The following is a 25295-nucleotide window of genomic DNA, read 5'->3' on the forward strand; positions in this document are numbered from 1 at the left end:
GAAGAGAAAATCTGTCACAGCTTCCACTTCTTGTCCCTTGATGCTCCAGGACTTGACAGGGGCAGACGCCATGATCTTTGTTTTTTAATGTTCAGTTTAAGCACATATATATATATTATACATACGTGTGTGTGTGTGTCCATTTGTAAACTAAGTATGTCCGACTGACATGCTTTCCGCGGTACAGTAAATGAGGGTGAATAAATCCTTATTTTCAGTGTAGCTGGTCGCATTCAACAAAAAACTAGTATAAAGAATCAACTTTTGATGAAATTTGTCCTCGAGTGTCACAGCTTTCAGCTGCCCACCAGCCTGCCTCTAGTTAACGCTATAAAATTAAATAATTTCAAGCCAGCATGACACCAAAGCTGTAGACGCGATAGCGCCTTTAACACGGCGTTTTCATTCCGCGAATTCTTGCCGTTAAGAGACGCAGAGTTTGGCAATGTGATTAACGCCTTTAGTTTGCTTTGTTTGGAGGAACGGAAGGTGCTCTATCTGCCTCACTTCTCGGTGAACGGCGAACTTTAAAATGAAAGGCATAAAAACGGAGGTAGAGCCGCCCAAATCTTTAACTGGGGTGCGCATGACGACTTCCTTTTCTATGCTCCTGCGTCTTAATAAGGACAATACTTGCCAGATGATCAAGATTACGCAAAAGCTTGGTGAGCCATTTCTTATACTTGACTTTTCGCAGGTTAGCTGCTCTGTAACACTCAGAATTATAGAAAGTACTGCCGTCACGAACGTCAGTTAAGATTTCGGCAGCTGTACATAGGTCGTTGGTTCCAATCTCTGTCGCAAACTAACCTTCAACATGACTAGCAGATGGATGCTAAATGTGACGCGAAAAGGGTATGACACCACCCTGAAAGCTGTATAAGGAATCGATTTTATCAAGATTTTAATATAAAACAGAGCATATATTTTTCCACGAGTTGCGAGTTTCGGCGACGACCATGGCAATGGCGATGCCTTTTCGGCCGAACGAGCTGTATGCGCTTCAGGTAAAATCAAATATGTGCATAATTTTGTTGCTGAACACAACCAGCACCTCTTTCTCTCTTTTCTTTTAATCCACCTTCCTTCGAAGCTTCCCCTTACGGTGTGGTTCAGGATTGTACCAAGAAGTGTGACAGATACTGTGCCTTTTCTTTCCTTTAAGCAGCTTAGGAAATACGCTTGCAGAACGGCCCGTGACAGTTCGCTATGCAGTCGGAGTGGCTCCACTATAAGCCTGGAACAGGCTGTGCACTGCCAGAACATTACTCCCACAAGCAAAACAAAAGTATCTGCTGTTTCATTACAATTTAGAAGCAGTTTTGCAGTCATTACGTCACCCCATAGAAACCAGGACACACCTGCAGCTTGAAGTTCCTGACTGGGGAGAGTAAACATGGAGAGGGACCCAAACGCCGCGAGAGAAAAACGGTGGCGAAGGTGGCACAAAAGGCGTCCCCTCTCTGAAAGTCAGGGTGCAGGAACGAGACATGATGGGACAGAATGCTGCACGAGCGCCCCATCGTGACATGTGCCCAAACTATTCACACCGCTGTCTAAGGGGCACGAACACACACACAAACACACAAACGCTGGTAGAGAGGGTAAGTAGGGTTGCAGTAGGGTGCAAGTTTTCTAAGAGGGGGTAAGTGAATAGGGACCTGCTTGCAGCAGGTGCAAAGTTACCCCCAAGGCCTTCTAAAGGGGGTAAAGGACCATGCTATGCCCTTTTTACCCCTTTCGCACACCCTTTTTTCTTAGAGTGTGGGGCACCCAGGGTGTCGATATAAATACCGAAATTGTGGCCACTTTCGGATCATTGCTGGTGTTAGGGCCACCCCATCTCTAATCCTCCGAAGCGCCACCTCCTCTGCACGGGTTAGACCGCGGGGGAGGCTTACCGTACACGGAGGTATAAGAGCACGTGTACGGCACCGGAGGTGCTCCTTTCTTGTTAAAAGCAGGGTGGCATTGTCCAATTTTATGAGGTTTGGCGATGTCGAGGTTGAGTTTGAAAGGCGGGTCGCAGAATCCACTTGGCTTTGAGCACTTAAAAGGTCACGCGGGATCCATTCAATACGAATTGGATTTGGTATGCGAGCCGCTAGACTGTGTATGTTCTGGCAGATTTCCGGGCTACTACTAACGCGTCTAAGTAGCTTTGTCACCTGGAGGGCATCTTTACGTATGATAATACGGGCCGTGGGAAGCATGGGAATGGCGGTCACAGAGCGAAGCGCCTCTTGCACTGCAAGCAGTTCCGCACAAAAAGAAGATGGAGGTTCCGGTAATTGAAATGTTGACGTCTTGTTCAATGAAGATTTGCTAGGACAGTAAACTGCTGTTATCACTTCACAGGCTTTGATGCTTGCGTCGACGTAAATTATAATGGAACCATGTGGCAAGCGGGCGTCTTGTTCCATAATTCGGTCAAGAAGTGACGACGCCGTTTCCTGTGTTCTTGGCGTAAATCAGTTGGCTTGTTATTGCTCAGCTGTACAAAACGCCAAGGAGGAAGAACTGGCAGTGGCGGTAGTAGTAGTGAATGTGTCGAAGCATAAGCCTTCAGAGTGCACGTTGCGTGAGAGAGTGTGGCCTTAAGCTTGCGTGCATCACGTCGTTGCTGCACCAGTTCATCTATTGTGTTTAGTTGTGCGTTTTCTTGGAGCGCCACGATTGGTGTAATGCGAGGGAGGCAGGTGATGACCCTCATTGCCTTTCGATTTATAGCCTCAAGTCGATCCCATTGTGCCCTTGTCAAATGCTGAAATTGGGCTTGATAAACAAGGCGCGGTTGCACAACTGCCCGCACCAACTGTCTCGCAACATCTGAGCGAGCGCCGCCCATTTTTGGAGCAATGCGTCTAATCAAACCGAGTGTCTGTAACGCCTGTTTTTTAGCGCCAGACAGCCATGTAGTTTCAGTGCCTGACTCATGAATTGTTAAGCCCAATATTTTTACTGTTGAACTTTCCTGAAGTGGGGTTCCGGATAGATGTAGACGAATAGGTGTTGCCGATAGTTTACGGCGGCCCCAGCGGTTGGCGACTGATATGAACGTAGTTTTACTGGCGGAAAGTTCAAGGCCAATGGAAGATGCATATGTGCACGTAATATCTAAAGTTGATTGCAGGGCCGATGATTGAGTTAGTAGGTCGTTGTGTGTGCTCCACACCGTGATGTCATCAGCGTATATTAAGAATTTAACATAAGAAATTTCATGTAACCGCCATGCAAGTGAGATAAACGCAATATTAAATAATGTTGGTGACAACACAGATCCCTGGGGTACGCCGCGAAGAGGGACAAATGATCCTATGGCCTCGCTATTGAGGCGTATTGCAAATTGTCTACTTTCAAGGAAAGATTTTACAAAATTGCGTACTCTAAGTGGTAAATGGAGCATGTCAATTGAATCCAGAATGGCAGCATGACTGATATTATCGTAAGCCTTTTCTACATGTTGATGATGACACTGAGGGCGCCAAGACAGCCAATCCGTCTTCTGTGCCTATAGATGGTCGAAAGCCAATCTGGGCCGGGTGGTAGAAACCGTGATGTTCAAGCCACCACGAGATTCGTGTGGCGAGCATTTTCTCAGCAATCTTGCAAATTGTTGCCGTTAAGGAAATAGGTCGAAAGTTGCTTAGGTCTGTTGGTGCTTTCCCCAGCTTCGGAATAGAGATCACAATAGCCGATTTCCAGCTGTCTGGTACATCGCCGTCTAGCCATATCTTGTTAATGGTGTCAAGGAGTTGAGGAAGTGCATCACCACTGAGGCTCTTGTAAACCTCGTACGTAATGGAGTCCGGACCGGGCGCTGTCTTTCGGTTGGCTTCATCTATAGCTGCAAGCAATTCGGGCATGGAGAATGGGCTCGCGATTCCCTCGATTTCGGCAGCAGATGGCAGCTTATCGACATGGGCTGGCATGCCCCACAAGTAAGTTCTTGTAACTGGTGCAGGCAACACGTCGTACTTGGGGAAAAACTTGCGCGCTGCCTGTCTTGCGAAATCATTCGGAGACAAGTTTGCTGCAAAGCATGCTGTGGCCGCTGCATCAGGACGACGACAACCGTGCTCCATGGCATGGAAAGTTCGCCAAAGATGAGCATTCGATGACTGTGTGGAGAACTGCTCGTACCACAGGTGCCATTGTCGTCGTGAGAGATCACGCTCATACCTTCGAGCCTTAGCAGTAATGTAATTTAGTCTTGTACGTGCATGCGCAGAAGTTGGGTCTCTGGTTGCAGTCAATTCCGCTTGTCGACAAGCAGCCTACAAGTTGAGCAGAGGCACATCCGGTGTTGGTTGACCAACCTCCACCCAGGTAATGGTTGTAGCCTCATTTAGTGCGCTTTTTATGCGGCCTAGAGGCGATGGTGCTTCGTCGACGTCCTTACTGCGACGTCCTTACTGGGGAAATTATGCTGACGTCAGACACTACTGCCACATCTCGCGGAATCTCGCAAAATCTCGATGACACTTCTCGCGAGCACATCTCGCAGACGCGACACTTTCATCATGAGCCTAGAAAGGCGTTCGCCTTAAAAGAAAGCCAAAATTCAAGTCTTCCTCAATATTTTTCGCGCACTCATGAAAGCTGCTGCTATGACGCTAGGAGCTTCATGTGCTATTTTCTGCGTATCACTTTTCTCAGTCTGAAAGTCACAGATTTCGAGAGAAACATTTCTATAAGATAATAGTGCATCAGTTATGAAAAACGGAGATGGAGAGGGGGGGAGGAGAGAATCTGCAGCAGTGAAAAAAAAAAATGTGCAGAGGTTAATACAAATGGATTTCATAACTGCTTGAAGAGGTCCCCAGCGTCTCATGTGTGTTCTCCCTACGCGCGATAACGCAAAGCCGTGAAGGGTTGACAGAGAAATAAATATAAAAGGTAGAACGGACTGTCTGCCGCACGGTCTGGAAGCACGGGTGCGAAAGGGAAAGACACGCTGTAACAGTGACACGGGGCATGTATAGGCCTTATTGAATTGCCAGCAGAGGTGTGTTCCTGTCCCAGCGCAAGACGCAGGTGCTCAAGGCGGGCCCGACACTCCTCCCGTTCGATATAAGCCTGAGTCTCAGCTACGAAGTTGCACATCTTTGAGGACGAAGATATGACAGGAAAAATTGTCGCGCTCAGAAGCTGCTGCTTTGTACAACATACAGCGTCTGTCCTCGAGGAATTCCTTGGTTTGCAGGCGCCGGGGATGTTGGCGCTTTCACAACATTTCTGTCCTCGAGGAATTCCTTGGTTTGCAGGCGCCGGGGATGTTGGCGCTTTCACAACATTTCATTTTCCTTCGTCGCCGTTGAACACTCGGGAGAAAAGTAGCAGGTTTAAATGGTCGTCGTTTGCCCCAACACATTGAGACAAAGAGGAACGAAGAATGTGATGCGGGTGAGGTGCCGTGCAAAAGGGAGCAAGAGAGAAAAAAAAGCGACACAAAGATGGCTTGTTTATTTTTCAATCGTGACATGCCACCGTGTTATTTGTTTTTCTTATTATTTTTAGTTTGCTAGCATTTAAGACAGGCCAAAAATTTAGTGTTCGCTGTCGGCCTTGACATGAAAGCTAACAACAGGGCGAATAAGATGGTGCTAATTTATTTTACGCAAATCGCAGCTGCGATTTGTCCTATGTGAAGTTTTCTTTCTTCTGCTTATATTAATGTCTAGCGACTGTATTGCGCGTCATGGGGCTGGGAAATCATGAACAAGGCTTTTCCCTGTAAAAGATATCAGCAATTTGGCTCTCACTGGACTATGACTTTGTGGTTGTTGTTCTTAGACTATAAAAAGTTCACCAGAGAAGCTTAGGGCCACCCATCTGTAAGAAGGCGAAAGGTGGCTTGTGCGAAGCTCCGTCGGGATGGTCGCTCCTACGCCTCCTCCTGTGGCGCGCGCCATCCCGTGACGGTTAGCGCGATGCCATCTGTAAATCTTCCTGCTTCTCTGATGGCGCCATATCCACTTATCCTCCTCTGATGGTGCTCGCTGCGCTATGTGCCGTGGTGTAATAAGGTGATTAAGACGTACAATTGGAGGTACATAGGTCATCAGTTCGAATCCCCGTCGCAAAGTAACTTCCAACTTGACCAGCATGCTGAATGTGAAGCGAAATGGTACGTCACTACCCTGAACGCTACACAATGGTTGAGTCACTATTTTCATCAGAGAGGAAGAAAATCTGGCTCCACACGGGGGTTTGTTAGTTATGCTGTATTCCGATGATATGTACGAGTGTGAACATCGCAACAAATTATTGTAACCAGAGATATGGCGGAAGAGACCATTTGACACCTGCGGGGTGTTGCGTATGTCTTCCCTTTTCTGTAAGTGCTGCATGAAAATCTTCTTTAAATTAAACTACCAGTCGTTAGCTTCTATTCGGCAAACCTCTTTCTCCTCATACCGCATAAAATCTTACAATTTCTACTGAATCCATTAACCATTCAATAAATTCAACTAACCGCTTAGAAGGCTCAGGCGTAGGTCTTTGACCTCCTCCACTCATGCGAGCTGAGATGTTATATCAATGTGTCCTGATGCCGGCTAGCTGGTGGGAAATTTTCAGCGTATGTGTAATTTTGCAGGAAATTTTCATGTGCACTGTGTGGGAACGAATGTTTATCGAGCGCGCACACTGATTCTCACTAATGGGCGACCATTTTTTCCGTTTGCCTTGAAAGGACGCTTTGAATAAGCACATATGTACGACTCTGTATCCTCTTGCCGTCAGGCCAGTTTGAGCGCGCAAATAAGACCCTGTAAACGAAAGCCAACAATAAATTATTAAATTACACTGACTGACTGGACTGGAATGACTGAGTAGCTGGATTGGACTGGAATGAATGGGTGGCTGGGTTGCTGGATTGGGCTTATTGGTGGGACTGGACTGGAATGGACTGGGATGATAGACTGGCTGGACTGGACTGAACCGCGCTGATCGGAGCTAGAGTGGGCTGGAATGGGCTGGAGTAGGCTAGACTGACCTGGCCTGAACTTGTCAGGCCTGGACTGCGAAATGTTGCAACATTGATATTCAGCTTCTTTTGAAATACCATGACTTGTCCTTCGCGACCGCACTTCTATTTCTTCCTCCGAATTGCAGTTTGCGTGCTGTACAGGTGTTCGATGCTATCAGTGTTGCAGTGACGATTTTTCAAACCACAATGCGAAGAATTTGCATAGCTGCTTCCGCAATATGACATCACGCAATATTGGGTGGTCGTGCTGAATATACAAATAATAAAATAAGTAAGAGTTTAAAAGTCATTAGCATGCATGTTTTGTAACTGGCATTCAGCGTGCATCAGAGAATCGCTCCTCTAATTCTATGTTCGCTGAAATAGCGGTGGCGCTACTGCAGTCGCAGCGGAAGCTGACCTCGGCACTACGTGGCTGTTTTGCTCTGCAGATTCGGAAAGACAGCCGAACGCCTAGCACGCATTGCTCGTGGAGCGTTTTGCATACCATTCTGTCCGAACGATCCGCCACAGAGCTGAGAATGCACGCTTCGCGTTCGTGCTTGCGCATTGCCGATCCAGCAGAATTGTTACTGCAATGCCATCTCTTGTGAAAAATGAAATTAACAAAAAATGGCCTGGCTTTCCAAAAATTTCTTTTTATAAGAAATCTGCCGGACTACTTTAGAAGAACGATCGCTTCTGTTTTGCTGTGTTTTTGATTGTTATGTTTATTTGACTATAAATTAATTTGTTTAGAAACTGTATATCTAGCTTTATTATTCGGATCGAAATTGAAAAAAAAAAACAAATGAATGAAAAATAATTCTAAACCAACACAGGGCCAACAAGGAGCACAGGAACCGGAAACGTACTAATTCTTAGGACTTTGATTCCTTAGAAAAGGCCGTGCATTGATTTGCTGTCTTGCTTGTACAGTGTGTAAACTTTATTTTCATGTTTTTGCACTTTATGCTTTTCTGTTTTCTTTTGGAATTGTTGCCCCTCCTGCCAGGACCCTTTACTGGGTCTGCAGTATGATCAAATAAATAAAAAAAATAAATAAATTCTCACTCACCAAATGCGGTGCAGGAAAGAAAGCGGCAGCGAATCGCGATACAATCACAAATTCTCAACAGATTGCTCTTGAGAGCTGACCACTAAACGTAAAAGTGATCCGAGTCGCTAATCAGCATTTCATGAAATTATTACCACGTTCCACGATCATTTGTGCTTTCTTTCATCTTGTGCTTCTTTGTTTTGAGAATTCGAGCTCTAAGCAAGTGGGTTTTTCTTCTCTTATCTTCTGTGGTATTAGGCAAACTCTTCCTCTTGAACTTCTATGTGCGCTCTGCTATTATGACTACTTCTTTATTGTCTCTCCTTTTGATGTTCGGTCGTTATCGACTGTAGGCAAAAGCATTTCAAGAAAGCAAAATACCGCAATGTTATCGTCCTCGTTTTCCACAGAGCCGCACTGTACTGCCCCGGCAGTTTGCGACACCGGGGTCCCAAAGTCGAAATGAATGTTGCAGAGTAGATCGTAAATCAAGGGTCGCTCGTGCTTCTGATCGGCCCGCATAAAACAAACGAGGTTTCTTTGTTTCTCGCATGTTTTCTAGTTTGCCAGGCTCGGCGTATTGCGCTTCTAGAAGATCCGTTTTGAGCCCCGAATTAGAGGAAAGCAAGACGCTATGTAGTCAGAAATAAATAGAAAATGATGATAGCTGGGAAACGTAATGAGGGTTAGCATGCGGGCAAAAGTCCATGCTATAACATACGCATTTGTGGACATTATACCACGCTGAAAATTTGAAAAAGTGTCAATGGACAGGAAGTTACGTGATCCCGGTACCCTTCCTTTCTCAGCCCACCCCTCCTTCCCCTCTCCTTTTTTCATTCGGAGGAATATGTTTTATTACATAAATACACTGATCTCATTTTTTTGAATAAAGCTAAATAATGCATTCAAGTTAGCATATTGACTACTGCGCAGTCAGCGATAGTTTCTGCATGATTATAGGAGAGCAAGAATGGATGGTCAAAGCCAACTGTAAGCGCTCAAGCTCAGGTTAATGAACTCGGGCGAAAGTGAAATAAAGATTCATAGTCTCTCGAGTTGTTTCGTTAATTCATGCAATCATTTACGGCCCAACGGAACAGGTGTGGGCAGCGAGTTATATGTTAGGTTTCAAATATAAAGCACAAAACATGAAATGAAAAGTAAATAGTCATTGGTTTTCTTACGGGCGGCCTTGATGCCGCCTGCTACGGGCATCATTGATTAATTCTGGAGCAGTCTGCATAGGCCGCTCGTTACTACTCCTAAGAAAAAAAAAAAAAACAAAAAAAAAAAAACCTACAGGAACACTGACAAATTGATTTGAAGGCACATGCTTTAGATTTGGCACCACTAAAACGTTAACCTACCGGCATAGAAGAGCTGCACGGCGGGGTTTCCAATAATCGATAGATTGCATCACGGTCATGTGAAACACTCCTTTTTTACTCGTTATGTTCTGTCTCTCATACTCTCAAAGTGGGAGCAGTTTTTCAACCCAGGTGCTCGTCTTTCACTCACGACAAAAAAAAAAAAAAAGATGAAAGAAATGCACTTCGGAGCAAATAAAGCAGCTGCTGTCCGTTCGATCAGTACTGAATATGTTTTTTTTTCTAAAAATTCGGAGGGAGCAGATGACGTACAGAGGGGACGAAGTGTTCCGCGCTTTATAAGAAAAAAGGGGAAGTTTTAAATTACGAAGAAAACGTAACGATCAGGACAAGTCCAAAAGTGCGATAAATCAATCGACGTCCTTGCCGTAGCACGTCTCGTTATCGGCAAGAGAACAGGGCTACAGCGTGGCCCGGCCGATCGTCGATGGAGCCAGTTAAACGTCGGGCCGCTGGCGCGAACCGTCGTACCAGATTCAACAGCGGAGCAGTCTCGTTGTAGCGTCTGGCTCCGGGCTTGGCTTAATTACTGCGCTTGGACCCTGCGATAAGCCATAATGAGGGGCTTAACTGCGCGCACTTTACTTCATGTGCTCTTTTTTAATCAACCTATACGTATCCTATAGAGCGGGAAAGCTGCTTTGTCTTTTGTTGTGCTGTTATCATCCCTGCCAAGCCACTGACTTTATGGTCTCTATGATGATTCCTCACTGCCGCCGACCTTTCAAAACCTTTTCTAATCTTTATTCGCATTGTTCTCTAAGTATACAGCGAACGTAGTTGCAGTAAAGTTCCGCTTGTTACGGCGTTTATTAACTATATACTGTTCGAAAGTGCCGCAAGGCTTAGAAAGAGTAGAAAGCGTGATAACTGGCTTTGTGCACTCAGCAGAGAGACAATGTTTGCTCTGAAGCGCATAATAGAAGGCCTCGCGAAGGATTTAATGATGTTTCTAACAAACAACGCTTGTTTCGGGTGCGCTCTTATTTCCGCAATTGGTCTCATTCGTTGTAATGACATTCTTTAGAGTGCTGATACCGAAAACTAATCTTTTGGTGACGATTTGGCTTGGAAAGATTGCTGATCCTTACAAATCAGGCATAAGAGTAACTTAACCAGCGCTAGGCATAGCCACGGCCTGGGATAGATGGCAACCGCGCAGATGAGGAGTGTGGTTAGCATTTAAAGGACAGTAAACTTCTGAGAAAAGTGAGGGAATTGTCATCAAAAAAGTCACTTTATGGCAGCTCTACTGTACGTCCTAAGCACTTCTTAGTGGCAGTTGAAATCTACCCGTAACTCCCGCGAGTAATACTCCAGAGTGCTAAAGCGAATTGTAAAGTAAGACGAACACAGTGGAAGACGGCAGTGCCATATGCAGAGATGAGGTTAGAAATTTAGGAAATATAGGAAAACTATACCCGCCACAGGAATGAACTAACGGGAGATGAGCTTATGAGTTTCTTTCCCGCCGTAGACGTAACTTAATTGAGGATAATGATAACGACAATGACAAGAACGATGATATATGACATCCTGAAGAAACGCGGTGTGTATATGCATGTGGTAGTATATAAGGAAGGTCCCGTCGTAGTTTCCACTATGCGGTTTGTCTCATCTCTCCCAGAAGTAAATGTGCACGGTCTTTCCGTCTATTTCTCTTCCGTCGAAATGAGGCCGCCGTAGCCGCAACTGAATTTGCGTAGTAGAGCTCAAGTGCCAAACGCTGTAGTATACTGAGCTCACCTATCGGACTCTCTGCATTTCCGTGTTCATTTTTATGTGAGGGCTCGTGTGAGCGAGCGACCTGACCTTGCAGAAGGCTCACTGTCAGAAAGTCTTAATGTCCAGAAAAGAAAATAAATAAATAAATAAATAAATAAATAAATAAATAAATAAATAAATAAATAAATAAATAAATAAATAAATAAATAAATAAATAAATAAATAAATAAATAAATAAATAAATAAAATGCACATTTAGATGTCTATGTCCATGATGTCCATTACATAAACAATGTCAACGTGACCAGGCCATGTCACTCTCTAACTGAAGAGGAAAAGGCAACACCAGCCGGCGAACTGCAGTCAGCTTACGTAGATTTTCACAGTGTCCGGGCTGCTCAGCTCGAGAACGGAAAATCTTAGCCATTTTCTACACGTACTTTTTACTCTGCGCTTCTTGAGGCATGACATTTTGATTTAACTCTGTGCGCACGAGATTTTTTTCCTGGGAACCTCGAAGGCCAAAAAGGACGTTAAGGAAGAACCGTTGACAGCTAAGGCAGCAAAGCAGCGTCAGCGGCTCTGTTCGCCTCTCGGCGAAAATTCAGCGGCGAGAATAAATGAACGGCCGACTTGTCAAGTCGCCGCTCGGAGTGCGGCGCACGGAGGCCAGCACTTACTGATTAATGGTCCCCTGATTGAGGTAAGATGATGCTGAGAGAAAAACGCGTACCCGACGCCACGCTCGCGCTACTTCGATCCGAGTCGGGAGGCCAGCCAATCTATCCCTATTGGATCGCTTCCAAAAGGGGATCGCCGACAAAGAAAGTGCGAGGAAAAGAATGGGGACCACAGCGAAACGTTGTCGCGGCTTGGGTAATTTTAGGACCTTGGCGTCTAGCAGTGTGAAACCAAGCGATTCGCTCTCCTGTGGCGGGTTACTTCACATCATCCCTGTTCCTTTATTCGAGGATGACTAAGCCTCTGGTTTTTCTATGAAAATAACAAAAAAGAAGTTGCCGTGAAGATGACAACTCAAAAGATGCTGTCTCGATGTGCATGTAGAGGAATGCGAGTTGATTGTATGCTTTCCCCACTTAATTTCGCAAGCACGACCTGATATCAGTCTCTATGCTACGATTCCTTTCAGGGATTTCCTTTATGTTCAGTTCGTTAATGTACGGCATTGTTCTGCGCGGTACTGTACTTACTGTACTGTACAAACGCTGCACTCTGCTGCGCTGTCGTATCCTCGCTTGTCTTTGTGTTATTTTATTTTTTCTTGTTTTGTCGTCCTGCTTGTCCTGTCCTGTCCTGCCCTGCCCTGCCCTATTCAGTTCTTTTCCGTTCTTCGCGCAGTAATCATGAACGGTGAGACATTGGCGTCGAAACACCGTTGGAGCCACGAAAGAAAGTTAAATTAGTCCAGTCCGAAACGCGGAGCTTGAAATTGACAAACTCACTGCGATCTTCGTATGCGGGAGTTCAGGTCGCAGCTCTAACATTCAACTTATATGTTATTTGCAGTAAACAATTTGGTCTTCTCGCTACGACTTTGGAGCTGTGTGTGAAGCAAGTTTGTTTTCTTTTTCTCTCGCGGAGGAAGGGGTGGCGGGTTATGACGTTTAGCTCAGCGGAGTATGTTTTTCATGATCTAGTTTAGTTGTAATTCAGCTTTGCCACGATACTTTATGTCGTTTTTTCATACGCCTGACATTTCGGACCCATATAATGCATCAATACATCACGCAGCACTTGTAGGAGAAGATATAACGATTTCCTAACATATTCTGTTTTCGCCCTTCTCGTATACAGTAGTCAGGCGTTCTGTTCTTACCTCCTTTGCACATTTAGTATCTTTTCTTTCCTGTCCTATATGAGGCCATGAATATATGGTACTTTTAACCACTGATCCACTGCCCTGTTCTCTGAATATCCCTCTCTAACCTTGCTCCTTTCTTCTTCTTCCAGTCTATCTTTCCCGATTTAGCCGTTGCTGGCTCCAAAGATGGAAGCTGAGTAATATGATCCGATCCGCACGGCTTGGTCTCGAAATTGAGTCGCAGGATCAGGGTTTTGCTCCGGGGTCGTTTCTTCTTTCCGTGCCGATCCCTCACTTCTCTTCTCTTGGTCCCTTTGTCTCCACCCAAGCGCTTTTCAGCGGTTTCCCTCGCTCCTTTTCATAGCGAGAGAACAGAGAGATAAAGCAATGCCTGTTCGATTTTCATTTCATGCTTTGCCAATCACACCGCGAGCTCCATGCGGCGATGTCGGTCTGGTGAGCGCCCCACGTAGATTTGCATGCAAAAACAAAAATAAATAAAACTCTTTCATACTGGAATCCATCGAAGCTTAACCGTTTCTCGACCTCATAATTTTATCAATATCAGTGCAGGTTAGGTGTGACCGGCAGGCTGTACTCGAAGTCTCTACTGTGGGGCACAAAACACGCAGCAATAGAAACACGAACGACCGTGGCTCAGTTCCAAATGCCCATATAGGTTTTGTCATGTCACCCAATTTTTACCATGGCCTAGTCAATATGCGCATAGGCAAACCAGCCCGAAGTCTACACTTGCGTCGGGTCGTCACGTTTTAATCGTTTGAAAAAAGGGGGCCTGCATATTTCTGCGATCTGCTGGAATTTTGGAATTAAAATAAGAATAAAAGACAGGGTAAAATAAAAAAAGACGAGTGTTTTATAGGCCGCCTTTTTTGCTTTATATATGGACGGTAGGGAGTCATCGACGAGGCAGGGTCTTCGATTAGTCCCTGCAGACCCTTGAGGTTCTCTCCAGAGCCGGAAGTAGCGGCGTTTTATCCTCACCAAGCCGAGCGTGTGCTGATTAGGCGCCTCGGGGACTTGATAAGATGGCCGTCTGGCGTATAGTTTGCCGCAAGTGATGGATGGAGGCGCGTGATGCTTGTTGACGTTCCTTTTTAGCTTTATTATTATCTTTGTTAAGACGGATGGGAAGGATACATTGTTATGAATCGATGCTTCATCGCCTTCCACGTGACAGAAGCTTGAGTTCTCCTAGCGAGAAGACTTCGATCAGCTCATTGTCATTGATTGGTTTATTCCCACATACGGGGTCACTTCAAGGACTCAGAGCTGAATCGGCGGAAGGATATTAAAGAAAAGGAAGATTTGTGCACAGATTCGGGGAACAAATGGTGGCTTACATGTGACAAAGTTTTGTTCCTGAAACAACTCCTGTCGCGAACAAAAATGCGATTTTATTGGGAAAATTGAACATTGAAAGGTAGACGCATCATAAAGTTACACAATCGCTTCGCCCTACACAGTGCTGAAGTAGAACCCGCGACAAGTTAGAGAGGCATTTTAAATCAAAATGAATTTCAGTTCATGGGAAGCAGGGTTTTTATTTACATGGTGGCGTACTTTATTTCAGAAAGGTGGCACCTACTGTTGCAAACAGGTTTGCACTTTAGGCGCTGAGTAGGTAATTAGGGAAGACGTTCAAATGATTTTAACATGCTCAAACGTACACATACAAAAAAGTGTGACCGGTGCAATGTAAAACAGTGCTTTTTTTTTCGCAGCAATTGACTGATCAATGAAAAGCTGTTTCCACAGCGTCTGACAAAAAAATGTCTTAAATACAGGTACTCCAAATCTCCGTCGCTGATCGATTAATAAGAAGTGCTTTCTGCGCAGAAATGAAGCAGTTAGCTTCGCCCATTTCGGAGTACTTTGCTCCGCTCGCGTTCTAAATATTCGAGCAGGAATAAGCCCCTGCTGTTGCCTTTGCGCTTGCAAAGTACTGATGTTGATAGCGGTTAGTAACCGAGAAGGGAGGGAGAAAGGATAAGGAAAGGAGGAGTGTGGCTGATTAGTGAAATTATAAAGGATTGCTGTTTTATTTTCTCCCCTGGAATGTTTTTAATTTTTTTTTCCTATTCTTAATAACCGCGGGTAGTAGTTCCAAGTGACTCTTCTTAATTTTCCTCACGGCATAATTTGGGTTCATTACTGCCGGTGATTTCTGGCCGCGTCATTTGCCACCTTTCCAGGCACGAGAAGATGGCGAGCTCGTCAGTGACGGCTGTTGCCGCTGGAAAGGAATTTTGTCGGCCGGCATTCCCTAAGCTGAACGCACTTAACGCAAAACGTAATGAAGTCCTTTCTAGTGGCCGCATGTAAATCAAAGGAGCTCCGAAGTTTCGCCGGGACCTGCCAACTATAATAGTTTGTTAAGGGGGTTTGATGACAACTGCACATTCGAAAACCGAGCATAAAGTCAGCTCGGTCTTTATGCATATTGACCGTAATTAATCAATAAAGATTTATATGCGTATAAGGAGCAATAAGTGGGACACACAACTGCGAAAACACGCAGAAGCGTCTGCGCCAGTTCAGTACAGCCTTTTCTTCTTCCCTCTTTGTGTCCTCACTCCGGTGCATTGAAGTAGTCTTCTTCCAATTCTGCAAACGCTATTCTAGAACACTTTTTCACCACTGTGATGAATATTGGATTGCGGCCGAAACATGAATGCAAGTGTAAATACACAAGTCACCTCCCATAAATGTAACCAGTTTTATCAGAGGACGTAGCATCCCAGACAATCTGCTCTGTTTATTTGACTGAACAATTTACTAATTAGTAAAGAAGAAATAGTTGACAATTTGTTTATTGGCTTGTATAACAGTATTAATTTTAAGCGTTAGCTTATACAGCTCGTTCATTCCAAACGTCGTCGGCGTCTTAATAGTAACAGCAGTAGTAGTTGTCGGCACTGCGTGTCTTTAAATAATAAAGAGAAGGATGGACCACGCATACACAAGTATCTATGTGCGTGCGTGTGTGTGCGTGCGTGCGTGCGTGCGTGTGTGTGCGTGCGTGCGTGCGCGCGCTCGTGTGTGTGTGTGTGTGTGTGTGTGTGTGTGTGTGTGTGTGTGTGTGTGTGTGTGTGTGTGTGTGTGTGTGTGTGTGTGTGTGTGTGTGTGTGTGTGTGTGTGTGTGTGTGTGTGTGTGTGTGTGTGTGTGTGTGTGTGTGTGTGTGTGTGTGTGTGTGTGTGTGTGTGTGTGTGCGTGCGTGCGTGCGTGCGTGCGTGCGTGCGTGCGTGCGCGCGCGCCCTGTCCCTCTCTTGCGTCTATTTATTCCTATTCATACCCAGGAATTCTCGACAAGTCCATTTTCCCATCCGGACATTGCTTCTGAGTGCAGTCTTATTTATTTTTTTTTTTTGCATATCGTAAGATTCAATCTTAAAAATTATTATAACTACAGGTCGCATTTCTGGATTGCTGCCTATTTTGTGATATTATTGTGAAAATTTGCAATGATAATTTAAGGCAGTCCTAATTACTCAATGCGAGCACAGGACAGACTTTATAGACGCATGATTGTGCTGCGTGCCGGATGTGAACAGCATTTCTATTACAATGCTCATAACAACATCCTACTGCATCCCACAATTGACTCACAATTCTCGCGAAACAAACGCTATTGGTTTTATATGGGAACATTAAAATTGGGTATAAGCGGTGGGCAAACACTTATAACAATGTTTAGCTACGCAAAAGAAGGGACCATTTCCATCTGTATATTCGAAATTATATGTTACGAAATTCTTCTGTATCCCAGCTGTATTTATTGTCCAAGAAAGTTAGACTCGTTTTTGCTCGACCCAAGCTGCCTAAAACAAGTTTTTTGGTTACAAAGTTTCCGTGCGAGGTGCTTGTTTTCTTGTTCTCTACACCACACTTGCACAGTGTTGACAGCCCCTCGATTACTAGTATAAACAAGACATGCTAACATTATTTGAGGGTTTCGAGAATCCCCTAGTTTCTAAGCGTTAAATAGACTAATCATAAAGTTGTATGTTTATAAGTTCAGTCACTTGACTAAGGATCCTACGTAATTTAATTAACACGAGGTTTTATCTATTCACTGCGAGCGAGACACTTGATCGGCACCGCGGGATAAATTCAAGTTCAGCCTGAAAGAGTTCGCAAAGCGGAATTACTGAAACCGAGACAGCATTGTTCATCATGTACCCACGCACGCAACGAAAACAACTTCCAAATTCATTGCTGACACCTTGAACTGCCTGCAATTAGTGCACCTGCCATTGAAACAAACGCAAATTTGCAACTATATGCTATGAGAGCGATCGAGTAACGATTCGTTTTTCTCGCACTGTTAAACTTTCTTTTCCCTCCTGACGCGGGAAACTTGGCAGTTTGTGCAAAACACGCGTTATTCAAAGCACAGAGGAGAACTCCGCGAACAAAGGCATTTATTGCAGAAAAAAGTGCAACGAAAGACAAATTGGGCATACACTCATGACAAAAGGAAGAAAATGAGAGAACAGAATCAGAGCGCGATGAAAACTAGTAGCAAGCCCTTGGGGCGTGAAGTGGGAAGAGCCTAACAAGAAAGATGGAGGCGCACCGAGGAAAAGAAAAGGCAAAAAAAGGTGTTAGGGAAGCAGAAGAAGATGGAGAGGGTGGCGAGGATAGTAGAGAGGGGAGGAGATGGGCTTGTAGGGGAGGGGGCGTGCTTCATCAAAAGACACAAAGGTCGTCCGAGCTGCGCCCGCCTGCCGCTCTCTCGTTCGCTGTGAAAATGTGGAGAAGAGCCGCGCTCTTTGGGCGAGAAACAAAGCAGTCTCATCCTTTGTACTAACCAGCGTGTTCGGGAGGGGTAGAAAGCGAGGCTTCGAGCTCGGCCGCCAGTTTTCGTAGTTCCTTTCTTCCCTTCGCCGCCATCTATTGGGTGCCCCTTTTCATTTTCAGTTCTCATCCCTCTTGGTGGAGAAAAGAGGTGATGGGTGTGTGCCGAGGCTCTGCCTGAAAAGAGGTCCTCTTCGCTTGCCCGAAGCCCGCCGAGGCCCCTTTAATAACTTTTTATCTCTATACGCTGAACGCCGCCTCTTTTCCTATATAGCCTTCTCCAGCTAGAGCCAAAGCTGCGGCGTCACTTGAAGCGGAAGGCCGCTGGCTCGAACAAATCCGGCCCTTTTGAGGGTGGCGGACGCGGCTGGCAAATGTTTTAACGGCACATGCTCCCAGAGCAACACTGATGAAGCACCATTTCTTTTTCTTAACCGTCGTTTGCTCATTTTTTTGCAAGTTACGTCACTGGTGTGCGCTTCTTTGCCCTTTCGAACGGGCGGAAAGTGTGAAGTAAAAGAAGGTACGTGCCGCTCACCTTGGCTGCATAGTTGTATACTCCACTGAAAAAGTGAAGCCTCGATATTTGCTTCACTTGTTATTACCGGTGAACATGAAACCTGTGCTCGTAATTCGCTCGATTCCACTCCGGCGGCGGCCTAATTAGAAAGTTTCAGTAACTATTACGAGAACGTACTGGTGGAAGATGTTCGTAGTGACTGAGCTGAACTTCGCGTCTCTTCACTTGAGTGCACCTCGTGAGCTGAGAAGAAGGTTCTTCTTAGCTAGAAGAAGCGAACGTGCTCAAGTTGGCTGCTGAAGACTTCGATCGACGCGAGAAGCCCTGCGCGTTCTGGTAGTCGCGCTGAACATGCCAGCAAAATGCATGGATGGATTTATACGTCGCCCTGAAAATGGGGAGAGTGTAGAAGATGCATGACGTTTTGCTCACGGTTTAATTTTTTAACTAAAGAAATGGCCATGCCTTGAATTTATTGAACAAAAGAAGTGTTCGAGCTAGTTATTTCCAATCTTGTAACATACTGGAGCGAAAAAAAAAGCGAGCACATTGGGAAGAAACACACAACACATGGACCAATGTTGCACTCATACCCTGCTTTATTTTAACAGGATATACCGAATATAATGGTTTTTCTCGAGTAGAACACTCGTCTGCGCGTTGTGTCGTTCTTCCCTAGCTAACACTGTTTCTTCCGCTGTGGGTACGTTACTATATTTTCTTTTATACAACCTCTACATTACGCAGCGGAGCAGTATTGGTAGCCGCTTTTCGACCCTCGTATTTAGTTATGATTTTGTTATGCACAGTTATGTGTTTGATCGAATGTCACTCTCATGGGCACAGATTAGCTCTACAATCCGCTTTTCTAGGCTGCCGAGAATTGAAGCGGGTCGTTACAGCCATCGTCTTCGGTTACCGGTTTAAAAACAAGGTAGCCAAGTTCGCAGTGTTGTTAGTATATAGGACGAATGGCGCACCTCAAACAGTTCAAAGTATTCCTTTTATCGAGCAATGTTGAACTGCCGTACTGTGCTGTGATATTTGGTTTTGCATTCACCTAGTGTTTGCAGCGTTCGAAGATACTGCCTGACAGAAGAAGGCAGACACACTCAGCACACCACGTGTCTCCCTTTTTCGCGTGTCTTTGTTGTCTGCCATAAATATAACCATATTGAAATCAGTACGCATCCTAAGACGTCTAATACAGAAACCCTTATTGCACCGACGCAGAGCTTCTCCCGGAAGCTGTTGCGTGCAATTTCAAAAGCGCGCACGCGCCATGAGTGCATGTCTACTGTGCCCAGGGTTAATAGGCAGCCGTAGGTGCAGTTGCGTCACGTACGAAAAGGAACGAACAATTTTGCACAAGAATACCAAATCTTTTATTTATAACTCTGCTAAACTTTAATGTTATTTTTCGGTGCCGCATGCCAACGCGAAAACTAGCAAGAGCACAAAGAAAAGTCTAAGGAACTAATAATGAATTTTGAATGCTTACGCTTGGTTCCCGTTCACATTCGATGATCATGTACGGGGCAATTTTGTCTGTATTAGCATCTCGCATTTTATGCATATTTTTTTTCGTCACTGAACTATTTTCAGCCACGGTAAAATAATGCGTCGAGTTTCAGGACAGACATTGTGGTTTGACATTCGAGTGAGTTGGTGGAGATTGTGGCTGAACAAGATCGAATGCAATAAAACAGAGCAGAAAGTGTGCTTATGCGTTTTCTGTCCTTTTCTGTCTTAATTGCTCCTTTCGCTTCGACAACAATAATATGTTGCTCGAGCAGGCTCTCGGCTGCACGCTGAAGAAATTCCCGGAATGCCGTAAGCAGAATGTTGTTGTTATATCAGGTGTTAGGTACGTACCAAAGAGACAATTTGAATGTATGCGTTTCAGCGTGCTATTGTCATTTTTTTATTAATGCTACGGATGTGGTAACTGTCCTCTCTGTGTCTGAAGCCTCTGAAGCATCTGAAGATGTTCTGGATTGCCCAGTATGTGTCTCTATATAAAGAAAAATAGGACAGAAACAAAAACTCACATAGAACAGAATATTTGGAAATGACGAGAAGGTTCTATGTAACAAAAGAGTGGGATATGATGAAATATTTGTATGCACCAAAACATGAATTTAACGAAATACTGTTATGTAACTAAATATTGGGATACAGTCTCGATTGTAAGCAATGACTCGGATGTATCGTGTATGCCTAGGACAGTGGCGAAGAATGATTAAAAATGACTCCAAAAAATAAAGGTGACTAAGGACGACGCAGAAAAATTAAATGACTAAAAATCACTCGACAAATTAGTTGAATATACTGCCTCTAGATGGCGTCACGTGTATACGATAATGTGGGGGCAGCCGCGGAGAGTCAATAATTTTTTCAAAATAGCAATAATAAGCTCCTCATTAATACATGATCAGAATCGATAAGCTTGATGCTTTTTCCATTTATACTCTGCAGTTCAGCTTATCGAGCCTAGATTTTTTGTCTGATGCCTTTAAGCGGCAGTTTGGGTTCAATTAAAGCTGCCAGGCTGCACAGTTCATCCAATTATATAACATGGGTAGTACCAAGAAACGGCCGCGGTGTGATAGGAATATGCGCCGCCAGAGTTTTCCTGTAGAGACTCTAATATCCGCCGACGCACTTTTCAGCCGCGGTGTTTTGCAGCAGCCATTTTCTTGAAAATTGGTAATTCAGGATGCCAGGTGAGATATAGTAAAATTCGCCATTTCCCTGCCGACTTGCCATTCACAGTTTTATAGTTGACGTTTCCTTGGACACGCTCTCACGTATGCCTGCCTGCAGGCCTTGTTTACACGGCTCTTCTGGAGACAACTTCACTGCCTTAAAGTTCTCCTAACCTTTCCGCCCTTCCTTTTCTACTCTTCCATTGATTCCGGCCTCGAATGGCAAACAAGTAAGCCCTCTCTTCCGCGTGCGGCTGCCTTAATAAACGCGCGCGGACGGCACTGCGCCGCTTACGAAAGCACGGCCACACTTTCACCTCAGTTGGGCCTCCAAAGCACGCCCTGACTAACCGTTTAGACAAACACCAATTCCCAATGCCGGCGCACCGCCCAAGTAAAGCTGGTTTGGTAGACAGCAACATCAATGTGGGGTTAATATTTTGTTTTCTCTACTGTTTTTCGTGTTTCTTTTAAATGCGTTTGGTTCACGCCTTTCTGAACAACAGGGCATTCGACTCCATCAATTGCCCTTTCTCTCTATCGACGTTATTTCACAAACGACCTGATTTACCCTAGTCTTTCTTCGCATTTAGCTGATTGTCTTTCGTCGTTCTCAAAGGAGATGTTTATATTTTTTTCTGTATTTTCTATTCGTCTTGTTTTGATTAGGAACGCTACGTAGCTAACGAAGCGTTGGGCGAAATTGGGGGCACAAGGGAGAAAAGCCGCGGCTGGAATGACTTCAAGAAAAAGCTCCCAGATCAGTAAAAATCAAGTCACAGGTGCTTTCCTGAACGCGGCTGTTTTCCCGTATTAATAGATTAGACGACAAACGCCGCAATAAACGCGGGGAAAGTTATCCCAAATATAGAACTGGGATGCGGGATTCCCTTGTTGTGTTTACCTTGATTGTTGTTTCGGTTCGTTAGTGACGGCAGATACTGGCTTTCTTGTCATCATCGTTTGGTCCTATGTTTAAAGACTGTCCGTTGTTTTCCCATAAATTTCTTGTGTTTGTGTACGCCTTAGAAGAAAACAATTATTTTAAAATATCTCTTTGACCGAGCTCATGCGAGCACATAAGGATCCCTGGTTGCATGGTTTTTACTCTCGTGAAACAATTATGAATTATTTTATCTTGCTTTAAAATTATCTGACTTATGTTTCACAACCCGCAACCTATGGACACCTTTCGAAAATACCAGTACTGCACTTAAGGGACCCTATGTGTCGAAAGGACATATATGCGCGCATAAGCGTCCATTGAGTCGCCAATCGCCACCTTTTGGAAATGTTTGTCCGATTTCAAAGTAGCACGCTGCTTCTGAATAAAATTTTACTCTGGGAAATGAAACGTCTGTATCGATGTATATTTATTAATTTTTACAACATTACTATTTCGCATTTTACTCAACGAATTATAATACTTAATCACCTGCCAAGCTTTAATATAGCCAACTATCAGCGTCAGCAAACCACGCTATGGATGAGCGCGAGACAAAAAGAGGAGCAGCAGAACTGCTCATTTTTCTCTTTGTAAACCCTTGTTTACGTTGCTGATTTGCCCACTGTGCAGTGAGTTTCTGCTTTGTTATTTTTTTATTTAGCTTCGTCCTCGTCCATAAGTGTGGTGTACAACGTGCGAGTTCAGAGTCGGAATCGGCCTGTGCCTTGGAGAAGGTGAAATCAGGTGGAAGGGAAGGTATTCAACTATAGCCAGTGAGCCCTAAATGACAGTTATTTTGTGGTCATATACTTTTAAATGATATATAGGTGCACAGGTCATAGGTCTTCGACGAGGCTCAACAAATGGGCTAATCTTAATTCGACGAACGTATAGTGACATTTGCGGACGCCCACCCCGTTTCCTGCCGCGGTGGTCGCCTCGACGTGACCAACATATAAACACTCTTGCTGCCAGTCCCTCCGTTGGAGGTTCCTTCCTGCATTTGATGTGGCAGACAATGCCCGACCGTGACCACCGAAAAAGAAAAACAAAGTCGCGCTGGATAGCGGCACGCCCAAAGTCCCCACTTTCTCCTTGCGACCCATTGGCCCAAACCGGACACCAAGAATTCTAAACGCCGGAGACTTCCTTGGAGCTTTCTCGTGCTCCGTTTCTTTTCTTTCCCTCGCGTGTTTCTTCCGTGGCCCCTCTCCTCGCATACACGAAAGTAAAGCACCCCTCCACTACTGAAACATGATCATTTTAACAGCCCTTTAAGTTGACTGCAAGCATTTACTTCTTCACGTTGTCTGGGCCAAAGACTGTAAAATGTAATTTTTTTTTCTTACCTGTATGTTCGTTCGTGAAATGGCACCCATCGTAGAATCGATTTTTCTGGTCCAGAACAAATCAGAAATGGCTTTTCGACTCGAGCGTGTGCGGGTATTTTTTCGTGCGTGCGTACACGCGCTCTATCGTATCTCAGTGCTCATCTGGTAGCGGCGATGATGTCTCGGGTAGTTAGAAGAAGTACTGAGAGTTCTTGAGGGTATGGCGCACCGCACAAGAGCATTAGGAAGCATCAACGTTGATGAGTACATTCAGGCGCCAGATGTCCTCTTTACATACCGCGTAGACATGTACACTGTTTTTAAGGCGAAAGCCTTCATAATTCATGCTCACGGCCTCCGGCTTCCTGTCCCACTGTAGCTGTCAATCAAATGACGTCATCAATCGTAACACACATCATAATTCTCCTTGTTTACCGTGAGGAACACAGTTAAAAATAAATAAATAAATCCTTTAGGTATTCTTATAGCAGAAAACTTGGTACTTATAAAAGAAACCCGTTTCACGTGTTCTATAGGTTTTAACTCCAGTTTATTCACAGCAATTCATCGCTAGCTCTGTTTTCCCAGCGCAGATCTGGTATGAACTTGAATTGCACATAAATTCTACGCCAGTGAAGATGTCGATGAGAGCTACATTGACCCGTTCAGTACCTCTGAAGAAAGAAAAAAAAAAAAGAAACAGAACAGAGGAAGGCAGTTGGGTCTGTGGTAGGTAGAACTCAGCAGCTCTGTTCTGATTTATCTTTTTTTTTATTGTGAAAGCAATACTACGTCAGGTCTAACCGCTCGTCGCTGTGTGCCGTGTCCGTGTCATTGCTTATGGACACCGAGCCGGCACTGCACCTAACAGAAAAAGAAGAACAAGAAGAAAAATAAGAAGGAGGACAAGAAGAAGAGGAAGAAGAAGAACGCTCGGTCACCCGCAGCTAATCCTTTTGCACCATATTCGGTTCAGAAGCGTTGAACCCTTCTAATCTTTTTTTTCTTCTTTTTTTTCTGGCGGCTATATATTGTTACGAGTGGAAATCACGCACCGATGGGTAACACCACTATGAAATCGCTGGACACCGCTTAGCCGCACAACTCAACACTGAGAGTCGTCTTCGTCCACACACCCAGACACTTCTTTCTTCACTTGCTGAATGCCAGCATGACGCACCGCATAACAATATGTTAATGAATGTTGCTTCTGTCAGTCTGATTTGGTTATGTTTAACTTAGTCGATGAATCGAGTGTGTTTTTGATGTTGCTGCTGCTGAAAGAATTAGGAAACAAATACACAGACCTGCCAAATGGCTCTAGCTGAGGCTTCACCGCTGGCTCATGCGGACAGAGGAGAATTGAGAGGTGAGAGAAAAAAAAAAGAAAAAAAAAAGCGCATCGCAACGGCCATCGTCCGCCGCCGAAGCCGCGGCAAGTGCAATGACGCCATGTACAACAAATAACCCCGATTAAAGGACCCTCCGTCGCAGAGGGTGAAGGCCCCTAAGTTCCTAGCCCCGAAGGACCAGGAGCCTTCGTTTCGATGGCTGCCGCGCTAGTGCTGTCCTTCTAGGAAACGCGAATTACCAGCGTCATTGGCGTGACCTTGTCGACAGACCACATTTCAGCAAGAAACAACAAATCATTCAAGCTAGAAATATAAAACAAAAATAATTAAGGCGGAATGTTGACTCTTCAGATTGTACCCTGCTTTACTATAGCATATCAATATGCATTTTTGTCACACTATAGTTTGCCTGCCAAACGTTGCTGTCTTCCGTCCGCATCTGCAGGTCACTCTCGACTCTGTTTTCAGAGAACAGAGCGACCACACCGCCGCCTTAGTTCAAGTAAGTGAAAGTGCAAGCACGTCCAGCAAAGAAAAATTACTCGTCACCGATAGTAAACGTTTAGCAGCAGAAGGGGGAAGAGGAAACTGAGGCAAGCAACTTTAGAGCGCAGTGTTTAAAAAAATAAAAAGAAATGCGGCGAT

This window comes from Amblyomma maculatum, chromosome 1 (assembly GCF_055883805.1).
Source record: "Amblyomma maculatum isolate TAMU_Amacu chromosome 1, ASM5588380v1, whole genome shotgun sequence".
Lineage (NCBI taxonomy): Eukaryota > Metazoa > Arthropoda > Arachnida > Ixodida > Ixodidae > Amblyomma > Amblyomma maculatum.